The sequence below is a fragment of the Oratosquilla oratoria genome, chromosome 32 (genome assembly GCF_046742065.1).
Source record: "Oratosquilla oratoria isolate Oo_2021 chromosome 32, ASM4674206v1, whole genome shotgun sequence".
In the NCBI taxonomy this organism is placed as follows: Eukaryota; Metazoa; Arthropoda; class Malacostraca; order Stomatopoda; family Squillidae; genus Oratosquilla; species Oratosquilla oratoria.
In genome coordinates, this window is record NC_134808.1 from 14,231,252 (window position 1) to 14,255,400 (window position 24,149).

The window sequence follows — 24,149 nt, forward strand, 5'->3', positions numbered from 1 at the left end:
TTTTTGGGTAGTGAATGGTGGGATGAGGAAACAAAGAAGGTTGTAGAAGAGAAGAAGCGAGCTTTCACAGATTGGTTACAAAATAGGACGAGGGAGTCATATGAGAGGTACAAAGAAAAGAAAAGAGAAGTAAAGCAAAAGGTAAAGGAGGCAAAGAGGAGAGCAGATGTGAAATGGGGTAAGAGTTTGACAGAAAGTTTTGAAAGTAATAAAAAGATGTTTTGGAAAGAAATTAAGAGAGGAAGAGGAGGCAAATCAAGTAGAGAACAAAAGGTAAAAGGTGCAGATGGAGAGATGATAATGGAAGAGAAGGCAGTAAGGGGAAGATGGGCAGAATATTTTAGGGAGTTGCTAAATGTGAAGGAGGATAGGGAAGGAAAGATTGCTGCAGTGGGAAGTGCGAAGAAAATGAGAGTGATGAGTGAGGAGAATGGAGGAGAAATAAGGAAGGATGAGGTGAAGGCAGTTGTTAAGATGATGAAAGCAGGTAAGGCACCTGGTCTGGATGGATGCCATGCAGAATGTCTGAAAAAGGGAGGTACAGTGATGGTAGACTGGCTGGTGAGGTTATTTAATGTTTGCTGGAGAGAGGGTAGGGTGCCAGAGGACTGGAGGAGTGCCTGTATAGTTCCTCTTTACAAGGGAAAAGGGGACAAGTGTGAATGTAGTAGTTTCAGGGGGATTAGTTTGTTAAGTGTAGTTGGGAAGGCTTATGGGAGGATCTTGATTGAGAGGATTAGGAGAGAAACAGGAGTAATTGGTGAGGAACAGTGTGGATTTAGGACAGGTAGAGGTTGTGTAGATCAGATCTTTGTGGTAAGACAGATATGTGAGAAAGCTATAGGAAAGGGGAAGGATGTTTTTTGGGCTTTTATGGATCTGGAAAAGGCTTATGATAGGGTAAGACAGAAAGGCACTGTGGGAGGTTTTGCAGATATACGGGATAGGAGAAAAGCTTCTGGGAGCTGTCAAGAGTTTTTATGAGAGTAGTAGAGCTGTGTCAGGATTGGAAATGGAGAGAGTGAGTGGTTCGAGGTAAAGGTGGGACTTCGTCAAGGATGCATTATGTCACCCTGGCTGTTCAATTTACACATGGATAGGGTAGTGCGAGAGGTAAATGCAAGGGTAGTGGGCTAGGGATTGGAGATGGTTAAAGAAAATGGAGAAAAGTGGGAGGTGAGCCAGCTATTGTTTGCGGACGACACTGCGCTTGTGGCAGGATCGGAGGAGGAATTGAGGAAGTTGGCGGCAGAGTTTGGGAGAGTATGTGATAGAAGAAAGCTAAAGATAAATGTGGGTAAAAGTAAGGTGATGAGATGTACAAGGGGTGAAAGTGGCAGTAGACTGGAAGTGAGCATTAAGGGAGAGCGACTGGAGGAAGTGGATAGTTTTAGATACTTGGGTGCAAATGTGGCAGGGAAAGGTGGAGTAAAAGTGGAGGTAGAATGTAGATTGAGAGAAGCAAGTAAATGCCTTGGTGGATTGAAGAGTGTAATGAGGAACAGACATTTGGGAATGGATGCTAAGAGGAGACTGTATGAAGGAGTGATTGTGCCAACAGCACTGTATGGGGCAGAAACATGTAACATAAGAGAGGAAGAGAGAAGGAGTTTGAATGTGTTTGAGATGAGGTGTCTGAGAAGTATGATGGGGGTTACTAGGCTAGATAGAATGAGAAATGAGGAGGTGAGGAGGAGAACAGGGGTGGAAAAGGAGTTGGGAGATAAGGTTGATAAAAGAATATTACGATGGTTTGGACACATGGAAAGAATGAGTGAAGAAAGACTAGTAAAAGAGGTATGGAAGGCAGATGTGGAGGGAGTGAACATGAAGGGACGTCCTGGGATGAGGTGGATGGATGGGGTGAAGGGGGCTTTGGGGAAGAGGGGAATGTCTGTTGAGGAAGGACGGGAGAGGACAGAAGATGGGTGAATGGAGAATGGTTGTATATGGATGATGTTGTGATTGCATGAGGTGGAATGGGTGGGGGGATGGGGGGTGAGGTAGTATGTGTGAGCAAAATTTGATGCAGCCCGAAGGGATTTCTTTTTGGCTACCTCCCTGGTAAGGGGGAAAAAGCCTTGGTATATGTATATATGTATGTTTTTTGTTATCATTTGTCTGTTTGATTCTCATTTATTATTAGTTATATGTCAATTTATTATTATTTACTATTTACCTGTTTGTTGTTTGGCTGTGCCTATGCACTTATTTATGTATTTCATTTGATACTTATATTATAGTTTTTATTTATTTATTTATTATTATCATTATTAGGATTTTTTTTTGCATCTGACATAGATATGGACCAAAAGGTCTCCTGTTGTCATGCTCCGCCTTAGTAATACTTTGTAAACAATATATCAACATGTTATCTTTGCCTCAGATACAACCACCACACAAGAGACAGTGAACATCTCATCCTATGCTGCCCCATGTTAACAATCCCTAGACAGTAACAATATTTCTTCTCTGAGATGTAACCACCACACAGAGGGCACAGAAGACATACTACAATGCCCCATACTAGCATTCCCTTGGACAACAACAGAAAATATCTTCCCCGAGTGACTTGTATACCTGCCCACAAAAGCTGTCATGGGTTATCTGAAGGCTATGGGTCTTCTGCAGGAAATACCAGGGGCAACTGACTGATTGATTGATTCCCTGAGTGAAGTATGGGCCTACCAGGTGACTGTCACCTATTATCTGGGAACTGTGGGTTTCCTGCAAAATCATTGATATTAATATTTTTCATTAACAGCTTAGGGATGACACCAACATCTTAACAACCACCCATGAAAAAATAGAGAACATAGCACTAACAATCAGCACCTTAACACTTATCCACTAGTTCCTCTATTAACTGTCCTAATGATTAACAGGATGTCTTCCCCCTTCCACTCAAAAAATCTATGGAGCAGACAAGAATATCTCTTCAAGCCATGTCATTTCTTCAGCCATTTACAAACCCTCTTCATTCATTCATATCTTTTCCATTCTCTTTTCCTTGCTTAACAAACATTCCTCTTACATCCAATGCCCCCTTTACTCCATCTATCTATTCCCTTTGTTATCCCCTCAAGTTCAATTCATCCACTGCTGTGTCCCACACATTTTGTTCATCTTTACTCCCTCATTCTTTCCATATGCCCAAGCCACCTAGCACATTTATCCTAACCACTCTTTCCAACCCTGGTCTCTATCTCACATCCATATTTTTCATTCTATCCAGTAGGGGTGTGTCGATTAATCAGCACTTTTTTGGTGAATCGGCATCAGCATTTTTTTTAGAAAGGGTTTCAGCATCGGCATTGGCAATATTTTGCTGATGCTGATGCCAATTCAGTAATTCAGTTATTATTCATTGTTCTGGTAGTTGTATAGAGCCATGTAGCATAATATGTGTTATACGAGATACCACTACCTAATAATCATTGCTTTATTTTATTTTCACATAGCATCACAACCATAGGGAATGAGGTAGCTAGGAATATGCTATGGTAGTGGTAAACCTACAATGCCGTCTATTGCCATAACACACGTTTCGAAAATATTATGCAGAGGTGATAAAATCTGCAGACACAAAGACATACGAACGGAGAAACTTTTAAAATAGCACCACAAGTTGGAGTAAATGTTAGAGCAAATTATATTAATTTTTAAGTTAATTTTGTATTTCTTACATAATTTATTCTTTAACAGCAAAGTTTCTACAGCAGAAATTAAGCGAGCGTAATATGGGAATAAATCATCTTGGCATCCATGGATTCAGTGAATTTTACCCACTTATAAGTGTGAAAAATTGGTGGACAGATTTACTCCCACTTACTCTGCAGCAATTTATAGCCAAACGAATCATTTACAAAGAATTTTTCTATGTATTTTGACAAGTAAATGCATAATACATCTTTATGCTTTTTGACAATGACAGCTATGACTTTGACTCATGTTTGGATGACTTGCTGTTAAATTCACAACCACACGAGTCAAATTTGGACAAAGTGAAATTTCAAAGAAAAAAAAATTATGGAGATCTTCATCTGTTCTGACACTACAAAGCAAAGTTGATAAATTTTGCTCCCTCCCACTGCAACCATGTGACTTAGATTCCTTGAATTGGTGGAGAGACAACCACAACTCCTATCCTGAACTTGGAAAAGTTGCCAACAAAATGCTGTGCTCTACACCATCTTCAGTGAAGAGTGAACACCTCTTCAGCATTGGTGGTAATGTCTACACCCCACACCATCACCAGTTGACTCCAGAGACAGGGGAGAAATTGATGCTGTTGCACTCCAATTTGCGAATGTTTAACTTTGACTATTAACCCATGGAATGCAGTACTCAGTTGATTCAGTATGTCAAAAAAAAAATCATCATTTGGTTTTTTGTTCCTTTTTGAATTTTATGCCCAGACACAGCTTTTGGAATATATACAGACACTATCCGAGTTACGACCTGGATAGGTTCCAACCAACCAGTCATAAGTCGGATTCTATTCAAAATGGCCAACACAAGGGTTCTACTCTAGGATACATTATATCAATCTGTTGCATTTTTAAGTAACTTTTTCTATTGAATACTATTAAATACAAGCTGTTTACTGTTTATTTATCAATGCTTTTTAGTTTCCTTTTTATAATTTTTTCTATTTCTTTTAATGTTTTAATATTGTACTGTATTTCAGTATATATACGTATGCAGGTACTGTATGTATATACTATACCTGTATATACACACACACACACACACACACACACTTTCAACGAACGGACGGCTTGACGAACGCTCTGAAGAAAAGTGCAGATTGAGGATACCAACGCAAAGAGAAGTGCCTTTTTGTATTTGCAGGGGGGGGGGAATTGCTCGTGAGGTAGTGGGAAAGTAAGGAAAGAGGAGAGGGGGAGGGATTACTGGGGAAATGGAAGGTAATGAGGATGTGGAGGACTTGGCCCAGGCAGACGGGCGGAAGGTCAACATGAAACGACCACCGGATGACGAAATGGCAAATAAAAATGTAAAGATTAGAAGTATAGAGTGGAGAAATACAGTAGAAAGTGACGAGAATATGTTCCAGGGATTTAAAGAGGGTGGGGGGGACACAACCCCCCCCAGACTGATAAGACTAGAGGAGAGAGTTGATAAGGTGATCGAGGACTTGGAACGTAAGTTAGGTAATGTAGGCTCCATTCTCCAAAGAATTGAAAGATTGGAACAACTAGAGAAGGCTAACAGAAACTTAACTGAAGAAGTAGAGGACCTAAAAAGACAGTTAGGAAATGTAAAGGAGGAGAATGAGAAATTGAAGAAGAATAGTAATGAAAACAGTGAGAAAATAGCTACAGAAGCTAAAAATTGGAGAATAACTCAAGAAGGGAATAAGGTTTCATTCACTGACATAGTCAAACAGCAATTGAAAGAACATAATGAAGACTCAGTTATTAAAGTGATGAGACAGAAGGAGAATATAGTAAGAGAATTAGCTGACAAAAAGAAATGTATAATTATATTAGGAATGGAAGAGAAACATAACCCAGATAGAACCGCAAGAATCAAGGAGGAAAATGAAAGGGTAAGCAGTTTATTAAAATTAGTCCAGGAAGATGAACCAGAAATTATAAAGGAAATTGAGGAAAAATTCAGACTCGGAAAATATAGTACAGATAAGACCAGACCAATTAAGATTAAATTCAGGTCACAAACAACGGCAGAGAAAATTCTATCCAAGACAGGGAAACTAGCAACAAATGATCAATATAAAAAGGTATGGATAAAAAGAGAAATGAATAAGGAGGAAAGAGAGGCAGAAAAGCAGAAAAGAATTGAAGCTAAGGCAAAAAACGAGGAAAGAACGGAGTCAGAGAAAGAGAGATTCTATTGGAGAGTAGTGAACATGAAAATAAAGCAGTTCGACATACTAAAGAAAAACATAAGGGAAACAGAGAACACAATGGAAGTGGCAGAAAACTAAGAGTGTCTTACACAAATATAGATGGATTGATAACAGGATTGAATGAACTGAATGATTATTTGAAAGAAAAAGAACCGGACATAATGGGAATTGTAGAAACAAAATTAAAAGGCCCACTACCACCCAACAGTGTAGGACATGATACATACAATTATTGGATTAGAAACAGAGAGAAAAAACAAGGGGGTGGAGTTATGTTCCTGACAAAGAAGGATATAAACGTGAAAGGTGTCATATATGGAAAGAATACAGTAGAGATGATTATGATAGAAGTGGAAGACCGAGATAAGAAGAGCAGAAAATTTGTGATCAACTATGTGCCTCCGAAAACAGCCTCATGGGAGGAGAATGAACATAAAAGTATGTTAGAGGACACAAAGATAGCATTAACTAAAATAATGGAAGACGGAGGAAGAATAGTTATGATGGGCGACTTTAATTGCAAAGAAATCTGCTGGGAAGAAATGACAGTAAAGAGTGGTGATGACTCATGGGGAAATGCTCTACTTGAGATGATTACTGACCATTCAATGACACAATGGATACAAGAGAACACTAGGTATAGAAATGAAGAAGAACCATCGAGGCTAGACTTAATAATTACATCTGAACCTAGAATAGTGGACAAGATTGAATATAAAACACCAATAGGTAAAAGTGACCACATATTGATTGAACTGGAACTTAATGAAGAAAAATATATGAAAAGAAATGAACAATATAGAAAAGGAAGAATGATGTATGAAAAAACAAACTTTGATAAAATAAGAGAATTCTTCCAACAAGAAAACTGGGAAGAAATATACAAAGAAGAAACATCAGTGGAAGAGAAATGGAATATTTTGACAAAAATTTACAAAGAAGGAGTGGAAAAGTATGTCCCAAGACAAAAACAAGAAAAAGAATATGTAAAATGCTGGTACAACAAAAGTTGTAGGGAGTTAAAAGACAAAAGAGACAAAGCCTGGACCGGATGGAAAAAAGACAGAAGACCTGAAAAATGGAAAATATATACTGGTTATAGAAATGAATATGTACAAAAGTGCAGAGAGGAAAAAAGAAAATATGAAAAAGATGTTATAGAAAAGTGTAAAGATCAACCAAAACTATTCTACAGATTTGTAAACAATAAACTGAAAAACAAACAAGACTTGGAGAAATTAAGACAAGGGGGAGTTGAATACACTGAGGAAATGGAAATGGCAGAAATTATGAACAAACATTTTAAATCAGTGTTTACAAGGGAAAATATACAACCTGAAGAGATTGAGTGGAAGGAAAAAGTCCCCCCTATGGAAGAAATAGAAGTAACAAAGAATGAAATATTGACACACTTGGGTAATTTTGATGTCAGAAAATCGCATGGGCCAGATGAAATAGCAAACTGGATTCTGAAAGAATGCAGGAATGAACTGGCAGACAAAATACATAGCATAATAAGCAGTTCCTTAAAAGAAGGAAAAGTTCCAGAAGATTGGAAAAAAGCAAATATAGTACCTATATATAAAGGAGGAAATAAAGAAGAACCTACCAACTATAGACCAGTCTCTCTAACAAGTACAATAGCAAAAATATGTGAAAGAATTATCAAAAGTAGATGGGTAAAATACTTGGAAAAAAACAACGTACTAAATCCAAGGCAATTTGGATTCAGACAAGGACGATCATGCGTCACCAATTTAATATGTTTCTATTCAAGGCTAATAGATATAATACAAGAAAGAGATGGATGGGCTGATTGTGCATTTCTAGACCTAAAAAAAGCTTTTGACAAAGTACCACATAAGAAGTTGCTTAAGAAATTAGAATATGAAGGAGGAATACAAGGTAAATTGCTAAATTGGATGGAAGACTTTTTGCAAGAAAGAAAAATGCGAGTAGTGATAAGAGATCAGCACTCAAAATGGAATGAAGTAATAAGCGGTGTCCCGCAGGGAACAGTTCTGGCCCCAATAATGTTTGCTATATATATTAATGATATGGATGAAGGAATTGAAAGCTATATGAGCTTCTTTGCAGATGATGCAAAATTACTGAAAAGAGTGAAAACTGAAGAAGATTGTGAATCACTACAGAGAGATCTAAATAAAGTACAAGAATGGAGTAGGAAGTGGGAGATGGAGTTCAATACAAAAAAGTGTAGTATAATGGAATTTGGAAAAAGCAAAAACAGAATAACAGGATCATATAATTTGGGAGAAGAAGGAATAAAAAGAGTAGAAAATGAGAGGGACCTGGGAGTCATTGTTATGAATAATATGTCACCTGAGAAACATATAAATAAGATTTTCGGAGAAACTTATAATTTAATAAGAACAATCAAAGTGGCATTTACATACCTGGATGAAGAAATGGTGAGGAAAATCCTAGTCACCCTGATAAGACCAAGATTGGAATATGCAGCAACGATATGGTCACCAAGTACAAAAAAATGTATAAAAAAACTTGAAAGAATACAAAGAGCAATTACTAAACTGGCACCAACACTCTCAAAACTATCATATGAAGAGAGACTACAAAAACTTAAACTACAGACACTAGAGCAAAGAAGAGAGAGAGGAGATTTGATAGCTATTTACAGAATCATGAAAGGCATAGAAATTACTGATAGAGAGAATCTGATAAAATGGGATGACAGAAATACAAGAGGACACGGAAAGAAAATAAAAAAAGACAACTATAGAAGAGATTTGAAAAAGAACAGCTTTCCTCACAGAGCAATAGACAGTTGGAACAAGTTAGATGAGAAAGTGGTGTGTGCAAAAACAATACATGAATTTAAAAATAGTTTAGATAAAATGAGATATGAAGACGGGACCTCACGAGCATAGCTCCCCTTCCCGTAAAATACAACTAGGTAAATACAACTAGGTAAATACACACGTATTAAATATAACCTTGCTTACCATTTTTAAGTTTTTTAAATTGTAGTTTCCTTTTAATAATTTTTTCTTAATTCTTCAATTGTTGTATGTACTCTAAATATATGTGAATTTTAAGATTTATTTTTCTCATCCATTTCAATCCATTCTAAGTGTGAGATATAGGTACAGTACATTTATCTTTGTATACAGCATTGAGTAAAAGCAGCAACGACTGCAACAGCACTGTAAGAGAGAAGCCAAACGCAGAGTATGGGATCCAATGTATTAAATGCTGCGCCCAGCAGGGCTTTTTAACACCAGTTTCATGTTTGTTTCTCCCCGCAAGCTCGGGTTATATAAGGAGTCAGATGTTTGTCCACTATGTTATTTCTGAAGAAGCCCTGGTGGGCAAAACATTAAATACATTGGATCCCATACTCTGCATTTGGCTTCTCTCCTAGTTGTATACAGTATTGTTTTCAGTTGCTTAGTTGTTAATATGATATGGTAAGTTAACCCCTTCCATATGGTGCTGCTTACGTAGGCGGCATGAGGAGCAAGTAGATAGGCGAGGCTGCCATATCGGCGTCTTGATTATATTTATTGTAGTTGCCCCTGCATAATGACATACTCTCTAAACTGTCTTCATCATATTTTCTATGGTTATCAAAATTCACGGGTGAAAGAGAGAATGATCGATATAAGCGGCGACTATTTTTTATGATGCGAGTATCATTTCAAAACATCATACGTCTGGCAGCTAATGCTGCCCGTGAGATTTTGGCCCGTAGTGAAGTGGTTAAAGAAAGAAAATACTTATTATAGTGTATTCATATTAGTAAACTCATAATAGGCATCAGCTAGACGTGGTCGTAAGTACGTAAATATCCTTCACCCATAACTTATCAAACTCTTCCACAAATGCCTTAGCTGCAGGCGCATCACTGCTAGCAGCCTCACCTTTCGACAACACGTGGTGAACCTGGTAACGCTCTCAAAAGCAACGAAACAACCCAGCACTTACTATGAACTCATGTGAAGCATATTCTTCACCTGCACGTTCTTTCAACATGTGAAACTAACTTGTAACCTTACTTTGCACTGCTTGCAACGTCACTCTCACATTTCTTTGCCTATTATCTTCCAACCACGTGTATAGCAACTTTTCCATCTCTGCCATAACTGCCGTACACAATGCCAGTTGCCACAACTATCTTACGTGCTGTGTTGCCAGACATGTACAGTAAACTCATAATAGGCATCTGCTAGATGTGTTCGTAAGTACGGGTGGTCGTAACTCGCGTATGTCGTAACTCGGATAGTGACTGTATATGTATACACAACCCTTGATTTAGCGGACCTTGAATTTGAAGACTTTCGATTTAGCGGACAAATAAAGTTTGTCCGGTAGTAACAGTGAAATTCTGGACGAAATCCATAAAATGAACATTTGTCTGATAGGTGTCCGGTAGTAACAGTCAAATACCTGACAAAGTCCATAAAATGAAAAATTGTCCAATAGGTGTCCGGTAGTAACAGACAAATAGTACCGGACAAAGTTCGTAAAATGAAAATTTGTCCGACAGGTGTCTGGTAGTAATGTGGTTCAATTTCTTCTTTATATGTACTCATAATGTACATCATTATACATATGTAGCTTTTTATTACATATCTAATAAGTATGTGCATGCCAAAACCTAATGGACAATTTTCTATGTAACGGACTTACGTCCGATAGGTGTTCGGTAGTAACGTATGTGCATGCCGAAACCTAACAGCGTGGTTCAAATTCTTCTTTATATGTAATGTACATCATTATACATATTTACTGTAGCTTTTTATTACATATCTAATACGTATGTGCACGCCGAAACCTAATGGACAATTTTCTACATAACAGACTCATGTCCGATAGGTGTCCGGTAGTAATGTATGTGCACGCCAAAACCTAACGGTGTGGTTCAATTTCTTCTTTATATGTAATGTACATCATTATACATATGTACTGTAGCTTTTTATTACATATCTAATACGTATGTGTGCGCTGAAACCTAACGGACAATTTTCTACATAACGGACTTATGTCTGGTATCCAGTATTGGTAACGGACGGACCTGATTTTCAAATACCAGACAAGGGTCTGCTTGCATTTTTCCATTAAATCGAGGGTTATGCCTATATATATATATATATATATATATATATATATATATATATATATATATATATACACATACATATGCCAAAGGCTTTTTCCCCCTACATGGGGGGTAGCCAAAAAGAAAAGGGCATAGAAACCACTTCCACCCATTCCATTTCCTATATATTCTACTCCCCTCCACCCTCCCTCTTATCTTGGCACCTACTGGATGACAGGTCATCCCTGCATCCTGTCCACTGCCCTGGGTCAGAAGCAGTGTCGCAAGACAGAGTACATCCAGAGCAAGGCCACTTCATAAATTCGGCGACACCCCCTCTCCGTCCCCTCATGAAGAAAAAGAGAAGATGGGGAGAAATCCCTTTGGGCTGCATCAGATTTTTTCTCATACATACTTCCTCACTCCCCATCTCCCACCCACTCCCCCTCATGCATCACAGCATCATACATATACAACCCTTCTCCATTCACCCCTATCTTCTGTCCTCTCCCATCCTTCCTCCACAGACATTCCTCTCTTTTGTATTGCCCCTTTCACCCCATCCATCTCATCCTAGGATGCCCCCTCATATTCACTCCTTCCACCTCTGCCTTCCACACTTCTTTTACTAATCTTTCTTCGCTCATTCTTTCCATGTGTCCAAACCATATATACATATATATATATATATAATATATATATATATATATATTATATATATATATATATACACACACACACACTTCAGTGAACGGACGGTGTAGAGGACGTTCTGAAGAAAAAGTGAAAAAAAGAGGATTCCAAAGCAAAGGAAGTACCTATTGTATTTGCAGGGTGGGGGGAAATTGCTCGTGGGGTAGTGGGAAAGTAGGGAAAGAGGAGAAGGGGAGGGATTGCTGAGGGAAATGGAAGGAAATGAGGAAGGAGAAGACTTGGCCCAAGCAGACAGACGAAATGTAAACATCAAAAAACGGCCCCCTGACCAGCTGAGTGACGACGAAATGTCTAATAAAAATGTAAAGATCAGAAACATAGATAAGAGCAGTACAATGGAAGGTGAGGATGATAATTTCAAAGGATTTAATGAAAGGGCGGCAGATACCAACCTCCCCCGACTGACAAAACTGGAGGAAAAAATTCAACAAATGTCTGACAACTGGGAAGTTAGGTTTGGCAAGATGACAAAAATCGCCGAGAGGTTTGAAAAATTGGAAAAACTAGGTGAAGGCGAACAAAAACTTAACTGATGAAATAGAAGACCTAAAAAGACAGTTAAGAGAAGTAAAGGTGGAGAATGAGGAATTGAAGAGGAATAGTAAAAAAAACAGAGAGGCCATAACTAAAGAAGCTAAGAATTGGAAAGCAACCCAAGAAGACAATAAAGTTTCATTCACTGACATAGTCAAACAGCAATTGAAAGAACATACTGAAGACTCAGTTATTAAAGTGATGAGACAAAAGGAGAATATAGTAAGAGATTTAGCAGACAAGAAGAAATGTATAATAATATTAGGAATGGAAGAAAAACACAACCCAAATAGAACCACAAGAATCAAAGAGGAAAATGAAAAAGTAAGCCAATTACTAGAATCAGTTCAGGAAGATGAACCAGAAATTATGAAGCAAATTGAAGAGAAATTTAGACTCGGAAAGTATAGCACAGATAAGACCAGACCAATTAAGATTAAATTCAAGTCACAAACGACGGCAGAGAATATCTTATCCAAAACAGGGAAACTAGCAACAAGTGAACAATATAAAAAGGTATGGATAAAAAGGGAAATGAATAAAGAGGAAAGAGAGGAAGAAAAACAGAAAAGACTTGAAGCTAAGGAAAAAAACGAGAAAAGAACGGAGTCAGAAAAAGAGAGATTCTATTGGAGAGTAGTGAATATGGAACTAAAGAAAGTCGACATACAAGAGAAAAACAAAAGGGAAACAGAGAACACAATGGAAGTGGCAGAAAACTAAGAGTGTCTTACACAAATATAGATGGATTAATTACAGGATTGAATGAGCTGAATGATTATTTGAAGGAAAAAGAACCAGACATAATGGGAATTGTAGAAACAAAATTAAAAGGTCCACTACCACCCAACAGTGTAGGACATGATGCATATAATTATTGGATTAGAAACAGAGTGAAAAAGGAAGGGGGTGGAGTTATGTTCCTGACTAAGAAGGATATAAACATGAAGTGTGTCACATATGGAAAGAATACAGTAGAGATGATAATGATGGAAGTAGAAGACAGAGATAAGAAGAGCAGAAAGTTTGTGATAAATTATGTGCCCCCGAAAACAGCCTCATGGGAAGAGAGTGAACATAAAAGTATGTTAGAGGACACAAAGATAGCATTAAACAAGATAATAGAAGAGGAAGAATAGTTATGATGGGCGACTTTAATTGCAAAGAAAACTGCTGGGAAGAAATGACAGTAAAGGGTGGAGACGGCTCATGGGAAAACGCTCTACTTGAGATGGTTACTGACCATACAATGACACAATGGATACAGGAGAACACCAGGTATAGAAATGAAGAAGAGCCATCGAGACTAGACCTAATAATTACATCTGAACCTAGAATAGTGGACAAAATTGAATATAAAACACCAATAAGTAAAAGTGACCACATATTGATTGAACTGGAACTTAATGAAGAAAAATATATGAAAAGAAATGAACAATATAGAAAAGGAAGAATGATGTATGAAAAAACAAACTTTGATAAAATAAGAGAATTCTTTCAAAAGGAAAACTGGGAAGAAATATACAAAGAAGAAACAACAGTAGAAGAGAAATGGAATATTTTGACAAAAATTTACAAAAAAGGAGTGGAAAAGTGTCCCAAGACAAAAACAAGGAAAAGAATATGTAAAATGCTGGTACAACAAATGTTGTAGGGAGTTAAACAACAAAAGAGACAAAGCATGGACCAGATGGAAAAAAGACAGAAGACCTGAAAAATGGAAAATATATACCTGTTATAGAAATGAATATGTACAAACGTGCAGAGAGGAAGAGAGAAAATATGAAAAAGATGTCATAGAAAAAGGTAAAGATCAACCAAAATTATTCTACAGATTTGTAAACAATAAACTGAAAAACAAACAAGACTTGGAGAAATTAAGAGAAGAGGGAGTTGAATACACTGAGGAAATGGAAATGGCGGAAATTATGAACAAACATTTTAAATCAGTGTTTACAAGGGAGAACATACAACCTGAAGAGAACGAATGGAAAGAGAAAATCCCCCCTATGGAAGAAATAGAAGTAACAAAGAATGAAATATTAACACACTTGAGTAATCTTGATGTCAGAAAATCGCATGGACCAGATGAAATAGCAAACTGGATACTGAAAGAATGCAGGAATGAACTGGCAGACAAAATACATAGCATAATAAACAGTTCCTTGAAAGAGGGAAAAGTTCCAGAAGATTGGAAAAAACCAAATATAGTACCTATATATAAAGGAGGAAATAAAGAAGAACCTACCAACTATAGACCAGTCTCTCTAACAAGTACAATAGCAAACATTTGTGAAAGAATTATCAAAAGTAGATGGGTAAAATATTTAGAAAAAAACAAAGTGTTAAATCCAAGGCAATTTGGATTCAGACAAGGACGATCATGCGTCACCAATTTAATATGTTTCTATTCAAGGCTAATAGATATAATACAAGAAAGAGATGGATGGGCGGACTGTGCATTTCTAGACCTAAAGAAAGCTTTTGACAAAGTACCACATAAGAAGTTGCTTAAGAAATTAGAAACTGAAGGAGGAATACAGGGCAAACTACTAAATTGGATGGAAGACTTTTTGCAAGAAAGAAAAATGAGAGTAGTGATAAGAAACCAGCACTCAAAATGGGATGAAGTAATAAGCGGTGTTCCGCAGGGAACAGTTCTGGCCCCAATAATGTTTGCTATATATATTAATGATATGGATGAAGGAATTGAAAGCTATATAAGCTTATTTGCAGATGATGCAAAACTACTGAAAAGAGTGAAAACTGAAGAAGATTGTGAATCACTACAAAGAGATCTAGATAAAGTACAGGAATGGAGTAGGAAGTGGGAGATGGAGTTCAATACAAAAAAGTGTAGTATAATGGAATTTGGAAAAAGCAAAAACAGAATAACAGGAGCATATAAATTGGGAGAAGAAGGAATAAAAAAAGTAGAAAATGAGAAGGACCTAGGAGTCATTGTTATGAATAATATGTCACCTGAGAAACATATAAATAAGATTTTTGGAGAAACTTATAATTTAATAAGAACAATCAAAGTTGCATTTACATACCTGGATGAAGAAATGGTGAAGAAAATCCTAATCACCCTGATAAGACCAAGATTGGAATATGCAGCAACGATATGGTCACCAAGTACAAAAAAATGTATAAAAAAACTTGAAAGAATACAAAGAGCAATTACAAAATTGGCACCAACACTCTCAAAACTATCATATGAAGAGAGACTACAAAAACTTGAACTACAGACACTAGAGCAAAGAAGAGAGAGAGGAGATTTGATAGCTATTTACAGAATCATGAAAGGCATAGAAATTACTGATAAGAGAGAATCTGATAAAATGGGATGATAGAAATACAAGAGGACACGGAAAGAAAATAAAAAAAGACAGCTATAGAAGAGATTTGAAAAAGAACAGCTTTCCTCACAGAATAATAGACAGTTGGAACAAGTTAGATGAGAAAGTGGTGTGTGCAAAAACAATACATGAATTTAAAAATAGTTTAGATAAAATGAGATATGAAGACGGGATCCATGAGCATAGCTCCCCTTCCCGTAAAATACAACTAGGTAAATACACATTATATATATATATATATATATATATATATATATATATATATATATGTATATATATATGTATATATATATATATATATATATATATATATATATATATTTTGGCCATTTCCTCCATTCCATGGGTCAACTATTAGATAGTCGAGACTGAGTTAGGTTTAGGTTTTACTATTACATACATACATATACCAAAGTCTTTTTCCCCCTACACAGGGGGTAGCCAAAAAGAAAAAGGAATAGAAACTACTCCCACCCATTCCATTTCCTATATATTCCTCCCCTCCACCCTCCTCCCTCCCTCTTATCTTGGCACCTCCTGGATGACAGGTCATCCCTGCATCCTGTCCACTGCCCTGGGTTAGAAGCAGTGTCACAAGACACAGCACATCCACAGCAAGGCAGCTTCATAAATTCGGCAACTCCCCCTCTCCGTCCCCCCTCTGCAGAAAAGGAGAGGACGGGGAGAAATCCCTTCGGGCTGCGTCAATTTTTTTCTCATACATACTTCCTCATCCCCCATCCCCCACCCACTCCCCCTCATGCATTCCAACATCATCTATACACAGCCCCTCTCCATTCATCCCTATCTCCTGTCCTCTCCTGTCCTTCCTCCACAGACATTCCTCTCTTTTGTAATGCCCCTTTCACCCCATCCATCCATCTCATCCTAGGATGCCCCCTCATATTCACTCCTTCCACCTCTGCCTTCCACACTTCTTTTACTAATCTTTCTTCACTTATTCTTTCCATGTGTTCAAACCATCCTAATACTCTTTCATCAACCCTATTAAATTAGGATTAAGAAGCTGATTATAAATTTTACACTCAGCACATGTTTTATTAAAACCATGCATTAAATGATTCTAGTTACTTGAAGTTACTGGTTACATCAAAATCTATGCAATAGGTAATTTTTAACCTCTTTTTCAACAGACAATCATAAAGTGGTCAATCAATAAGCATTTCATTAAGTTCATTCAATCATTACCATCCAACAGCTCAACAACTGGTGTGTATAAATCTACATGGATTATAAAGCAAGTAGAAATAATTCTAATTATTTTATATTAAAAACTGATATACTGTAATTATATAAAGTGGAATTGGCATTGGCATTGGCATTAGCAATTAAGAGTGAATAGGATTCGGTACTGGTATTGGCATTGGCAACTAAGAGTGAATAGGAATCGGCATTGGCATCAGCATCAGCAAAACAATTGAATTGGCACACCCCTACTATCCACCCTCCTAACAACTACCACATTTTTCATAGTCTAAGTATGCTCTATACAGTACCATGGGCACAACAACTCCTTTATACAACCTTCTCTTTGCATTCATCCTCAGATTGGAGTACACTGTGACACTATGGACACCCAGTACAAAAAACAATACAAAGAAATTAGAAAGAATCCAAAGAGCAACAACAAAGATGGCACCTACACTTTCTAAATTGACTCACATACAAAAAATGGAACTACTAACCCTGGAACAAAGAAGAGAATGAGGAGATCTACTGGCTATTTACAGAATTATGAAAGGGATGGAAGTCCTCAACAGAGAAGACTTATTAAAGTGGGATAAAAGTAAAACAAGAGGACATGAAAATGAACTCAGAAAGGATAGTTATAGAAGAGATCTGAAAAAGAATAGTTTCCCACACAGAGTGGTAGATATCTGGAACAAATTGGATGAGGCAACAATGTGTGCAAACCTATACAAGAATTTAAGGAAAAACTAGATGCTGAAAGATACAAAGATGGGCACTATGAGCATAGCTCTCTTTCCGTATAATACAACTAGGTAAAATACCTATTCCTCACAACACATTTCATCCCAACCAGTCATTTCCTTGCTTCTTTTACTATATAATTTATCTCCACACCTCCATTCACTGCCAGCTGCAACCCCTAATACTTATAGTTCTCCACTTGCTCTGCCCTCTCACCCTTCAAAATAGAATTCTCATATCCAACCCACAACTATTATTACTCCTTTTAATCTCATCACCTTACTTCTGCTTACATGTTCTCTCAAATTTCTTCTCTCACACACACTTTTAAAATCTGCAACCAACTGTTTCAGTTTATCCTTAAACAAAGCCACATGTATTTACCTAGTTGTATTTTCTAGGAAGGGGAGCTATGCTCGTGGTGTCCCGCCTTTGTATCTCGCAGTGCCTAGTTTGCTCTTAAACTCATGAATGGTTTTTCTGTACACTATTTCATTGTCCAGTTTGTTCCAAGTGTCTACCACTCTATGTGGAAAACTGTTTTTCTTCAGATCTCTTCTATAGTTATGTTCTTTTTTTTCCATGTCCTCTTGTGCTTCTCTTGTCCCAGTTTAACAAGTCCTCTCTATCAAGTATTTCTGTGCCCTTCATGATTTTGTAGATGGTCAGTAGGTCACCTCTCTTCTTTGCTCCAGAGTCAGTAACTCCAGTTTAGCCAATCTCTCCTATGACAAGTTTGCAAGTGCAGGTGCCATTTTTGTGGCTGCTCTCTGGATTCTATTTTCTTTATATTCTTTTTGGTACTGGGTGACCACAATGTCGCTACATATTTTAGTTTAAGCCTTATCAGTGTGACCAATATTTTTAAATAATTTCTTCGTCCAAATATGTAAATACCACTTTTATTAATCTTAGCAAGTTGTAGGATTCTCCGACAATTTTGTTTATCTGTTTATCATAGGACAAGTTGTTTGAGATAATTACACCCAAATCTTTTTCGGATATCTCCTTCTTTACCTCCTTGGTTCCAATTTCATATTGTCCTGATATTCTATTTTTGCTTTTTCCAAACTCCATTATGCTACACTTGTTAATATTGTAGTCCACTTCCCATTTCTTGCTCCAGTTCCATAACTTATTCAGGTCTTCCTACAGCGATTCACAATCCTTTTCAGTTTCCCTGTGGTGGGGGAAAAGAATACTGCCACCAAGTATTTACACTTGGATTGTAAGAGGCGAGAAGAAAGGGACGGGGAGTGGGACTAGGCATCCTTCTCCTTGTAGCCCCACAGGGGACATTCCTAAAAGAAAAAGCAAAGGCATAATAGGGTCTGGGAGTTTTCTGATCAGCACCCTAAGGTTTGGGTCTTTTAATGTGCGTGGATGTGGTACAGATGAAAGTAAAAGGGAAGAGATAGGTAGTATGTTTGAGAAAAAAGATGGATGTGTTGGCTTTGAGTGAAACTAAGCTGAAAGGGAAGGGCGAGTGTAAGTTTAGGAGTGTAAGTAGGAGGTTATCAGAAGTGAAGAGAGGGCGAGGGAGGGAAGGGGTGGCTATACTAGTAAGTGAAGAGATAGGTAAACGTGTAGTGGAGTGGAAGGAGGTTTCCTCAAGGATAATGTGGATGAAGGTGAAACTGGGAAAGAAGATGTGGTTTTTTGTAAGTGCATATGGGCCTGGCAGTGAGAAGAGTGTAGAAGAAAGGGAGGCTTTTTGGATAGATTTAAATGAGTGCATAGAGGATTTAGGGAGAAATATCAATGTAATAGTACTGGGAGACCTTAATGCTAGGGTAGGAAATGATCCAATTGATGGAGTGGTTGGGAAATGTGGAGTTCCAGGAAAGAATCATAGTGGAGAGTTGATGGTGGAAATGTGTCTAGAAAGAGAGTTGATGATAGCAAATACAGTGTTTCGGAAGAAAGTCAAGCATAAGTACACATGGGAGAGGGTGGTGGAGGGAAGGGTGGTAGATAGAGCGTTAATGGACTTTCTAGTGGTAAATAGGATTATGATGGGAAGAGTTAAGGATGTACATGTGCTAAGGGGTGAGGGTGGGGGAATATCAGATCTTTTTTTGGTGGAAGGTAAGTTGAGAGTGGAGGATAGATGGAGGAAGAGGAAAGGGACAAAAGGTAGGGAGGTGCTTAGAGTGAACTCTTTAAATGAATGGGAAAAGGAGAAGGAGTACAAGAAGAAGCTGAAGGAGGAGTGGGAGGGAGTGAAGGATAGAGTAGAGCTAGGTGTGGAGGAGGAATGGGGATGGTTCAAGGAGGGAGTCACAAAGTGTGCAAAGAAGGTGTGTGGAACAAGAAGAACAGGAGGAAATAGAAGGAAGGGTAGTGAATGGTGGGATGAGGAAACAAAGAAGGTTGTAGAAGAGAAGAAGCAAGCTTTCACAGATTGGTTACAAAATAGGACGAGGGAGTCATATGAGAGGTACAAAGAAAAGAACAGTAAAGCAAAAGGTAAAGGAGCCAAAGAGGAGAGCAGACGTGAATTGGGGTAAGAGTATGACAGAAAATTTTGAAAGTAATACAAAGATGTTTTGGAAAGAAATTAAGAGAGGAAGAGGAGGCGAATCAAGTAGAGAACAAAAGGTAAAAGGTGCAGATGGAGAGATGATAATGGAAGAGAAGGCAGTAAGGGGAAGATGGGCAGAATATTTTGGGGAGTTGCTAAATGTTTAGGATAGGGAGGAAAAGATAGTTGCAGTGGGAAATGCTAAGAAAATGACCGTGATGAGTGAGGAAAATGGAGGAGAAATAAGGAAGGATGAAGTGAAGGCAGTTGTTAAGATGATGAAAGCAGGTAAGGCACCTGGTCTGGATGGATGCCATGCAGAATGTCTAAAAAATGGAGGTACAGTAATGGTGGACTGGTTGGTGAGGTTATTTAATGTTTGCTGGAGAGAGGGTAGAGTGCCGGAGGACTGGAGGAGTGCCTGTATAGTTCCTCTTTACAAGGGAAAAGGGACAAGTGTGAATGTAGTAGTTTCAGAGGGATTAGCTTGTTAAGTGTAGTTGGGAAGGTTTATGGGAAGATCTTGATTGAGAGGATTTGGAGAGGAACAGAGGGAGCAATTGATGAGGAACAGTGTGGATTTAGGATGGATAGAGGTTGTGTAGATCAGATCTTTGTGGTAAGAGAAATATGTGAGAAAACTATAGGAAAGGGGAAGGTGTTTTTTGGGCCTTTATGGACCTGGAAAAGGCTTACGACAGGGTAGACAGGAAGGCACTGTGGGAGGTTTTGAGGATATATGGGATAGGAGGAAAGCTTCTTGGAGCTGTCAAGAGTTTTTATGAGAGTAGTAGAGCTTGTGTCAGGATTAGAAATGGAGAGAGTGAGTGGTTTGAGGTAAAGGTGGGACTTCGTCAAGGATGTGTTATGTCGCCCTGGCTGTTCAACTTATACATGGATGATGTGGTGCGAGAGGTAAATGGAAGGGCAGTGGGTCAGGGATTGGAGAAGGTTAAAGAAAATGGAGAAAAGTGGGAGGTGAGCCAGCTGTTGTTTGCGGACGACACTGCGCTTGTGGCAGGATTGGAGGAGGGATTGAGGAAGTTGGTGACAGAGTTTGGGAGAGTGTGTGATAGAAGAAAGCTGAAGATAAATGTGGGTAAAAGTAAGGTTATAAGGTACAAGGGGTGAAAGTGGCAGTAGTCTGGAAGTGAGCATTGAGGGAGAGCGACTGGAGGAAGTGGATAGTTTTAGATACTTGGGTGCAAATGTGGCAGGAAAAGGTGAAGGTGGAGGTAAAATGTAGATTGAGAGAAGCGAGTAAATGCCTTGGTGGATTAAAAAGTGTAATGAGGAATAGACATTTGGGAATGGATGCTAAGAGGAGACTGTATGAAGGAGTGATTGTGCCAACAGCACTGTATGGGGCAGAAACATGGAACATAAGAGAGGAAAAGAGAAGGAGTTTGAATGTGTTTGAGATGAGGTTTGAACATGAAGGGACGTCCTGGGATGAGGTGGATGGATGGGGTGAAGGGGGCTTTGGGGAAGAGGGGAATGTCTGTTGAGGAAGGACGGGAGAGGACAGAAGACAGGGGTGAATGGAGAATGGTTGTATATGGATGATGTTGTGATGCATGAGGTGGAATGGGCAGGGGGATGGGGGAGGGGGAGGTAGTATGTGTGAGCAATTTTTTATGCAGCCTGAAGGGATTTCTCCCTGTCTCCTTTATGCATGGGGAGATGGAGAGGTGGGGGTTGCCAATTTAATGAAGTGGCCTTGCTGTGGATGTGCTGTGTCTTGCGACATTGCTTCTGACCCAGGGCAGTGGACAAGGTGCAGGGATGACCCGTCATCCAGGAGGTGCTAAGATGAGAGGGAGGGTGGAGGGGTGTGGAGTGTATTCAGAAATGGAATGGGTGGGAATAATTTTATGCATTTTCCTTTTTGGCTACCTCCCTTGTAAGGGGGAAAAAGCCTTGGTATATATATGTATGTACTTTCATTAACAGTTTGGCATCATCTACAAAGAAGCTCATGTAACATTTCACATCATCCATGTCATTCACATACATAGCAAACATTATTGGAGCCAATACAGATCCTTGCGGTACTCCACTGATCACCTCTTTCCAACCTGAATATTTTCCTCTGAGCACTACTCTCATCTTTCTACCAATCAGGAAGTCCTCCATCCATTTTAGTAGGTTCCCTTGTATCTCTCCTATATGTTCCAATTTTTTAAATAATTTTTTTGTGTGGTACTTTGTTAAAAGCTTTTTGTAAGTCCAGGAAGGCACAATCAGCCCATCCATTCCTTTCTTGCACTATGTCTATTAATCTTGAGTGGAAACATATTAAGTTTGTGGTACATGATCTTCCTTGTCTGAACCCAAATTGTCTTCGGTTTATTATATTGTTGTCTTGCAGGTGTTTTACCCATCTATTCTAGATGATTTTCTCTCAAATTTTGGTTATAGTGCTTGTTAGTGGGACTGGCCTGTAGTTAGTTGGTTCCTCCTTGTTTTCTCCTTTATATATTGGTACAATGTTAGCATTTTTCCAGTCTTTTGGTATTTTTCCTTCTTTAAGTGAGCAACTTATTATGTTATGTATTTTGTCCTTTAGTTCTTCTTTGCATTCTTTTAGAATCCAATTTGTAATTCCATCCGGGCCATGTGATTTCCTGATGTCAAGGTTTGATAGATGTTCCATTATTTCTTTTTGTGTTATTGTTATCTCGCTCATGGGGGGAGATCGCCTTTCATTTCCTTTGTCCCAATATTGTGCTTTCTCTCTAGTGAAAACAGATTTGATGTGATTTTTCATGACTGGCCATTTCTAATTCTTCTGTGTATTCTATATTCCCTTGGCATAGTTTCACCATTTCTTGTTTGTTTTTAAGTTTACCATTCACGTATTGATAGAATACCTTGGTTGCTCTTTGCATTTATCTATAATATCCTTTTCATGGTTCCTTTTTTCATCTTTTCTCACTTTAACATACTCATTTCTATAGTTTATATAAACGTGCCATTTTTATTTAATTTTTTTCTTTTCTCCATCTTTTCCAAGCTCTGTCCCTTCTATCTTTTGCCTCACTGCATCTTTTGTTGAACCAGCATTTAATGTACACTCTCTCTAGCTTCTGTCTTGGTACGTGCCTATTCACCCCTTCATTGTAATTATCCATCAAAACATCCCTTTTCTCTTCCACTTTTGTCTCTTCCATGTAAATTTTTTCCCAGTTTGCATTCTGGAAGAACTTCTTTAGTTTTGCAAAGTCCATTTTGTTGTACATCAATTGTCCTTTCCTATGTTTTTCATTTCTCTCCATGTCTATTTCTTCCTTTAGTTCAGTCTCAATGAGTATATGGTCACTCTTTCCAATTGATGTCTTGTATTGGATTTTATCCATAATTTCAGGTTCTGTTGTAAATATTATATCTAATTTCGATGGGTCCTTGTTATTTCTGTATCTGGTGTTTTCATTGACCCACTGAGTCATTGTATGTTCCATGGTCATGTCCAGTAGTACATTACCCCACAAGTCTTCTCCTTCTCTCACTGTCATGTTCTCCCAACAAATTTTTTGCAACTGAAGTCCCCCATAATTACCAGATTACCCCCGCCCATTAGTATCTCATCTAATGATTGCCTTGTATCTTCTAGCCTTTTTGTATGCTCGTTCTCTTTCCAAGCGTTGTAGTGTTATCTAAACAACAAGTGGCTCGCCTCCCATTTCCCTCTACTTTCACTTACCAACTTTGAACCCCTGCCTAGTACATACATATACCAATGGCTATTTCCCCCTTACAAGGGAGGTAGCCAAAAAACAAAGGCATAAAATCCACTCACACCCATTCCATCCCCGCATATTCCACTCCCATTCACCCCCTCCTTCCCTCTCATCTTGGCTCTTCCTGGATGACGGGTCATCCTTGCATCTCGCCCACTGCCCTGGGTCTGAATCAGTGTAGCAAGACAGCACATCCACAGCAAGGCTGCTTCATTTATTCAGTGACCCCCTCCTCTCCATCCCCTCATACAGAAAAAGAGAAGATGGGGAGAAATCCCTTTGGGCTGCGCTAAAATATCACCCACACATACTCCCTCAACCCTCCATCCCCCATCCACTCCTTCCA

The 24,149-nt window shown here is 38.3% G+C and overlaps 1 protein-coding gene across 2 annotated transcripts in view; it reads right to left on the reverse strand.

Annotated features, from left to right (window-relative positions):
* The window catches only part of LOC143041789 (uncharacterized), a 139,776-nt gene that overhangs the window by 93,491 nt on the left and 22,136 nt on the right, over window positions 1-24,149 (reverse strand). The gene's annotated exons all lie outside the window — the stretch shown is intronic.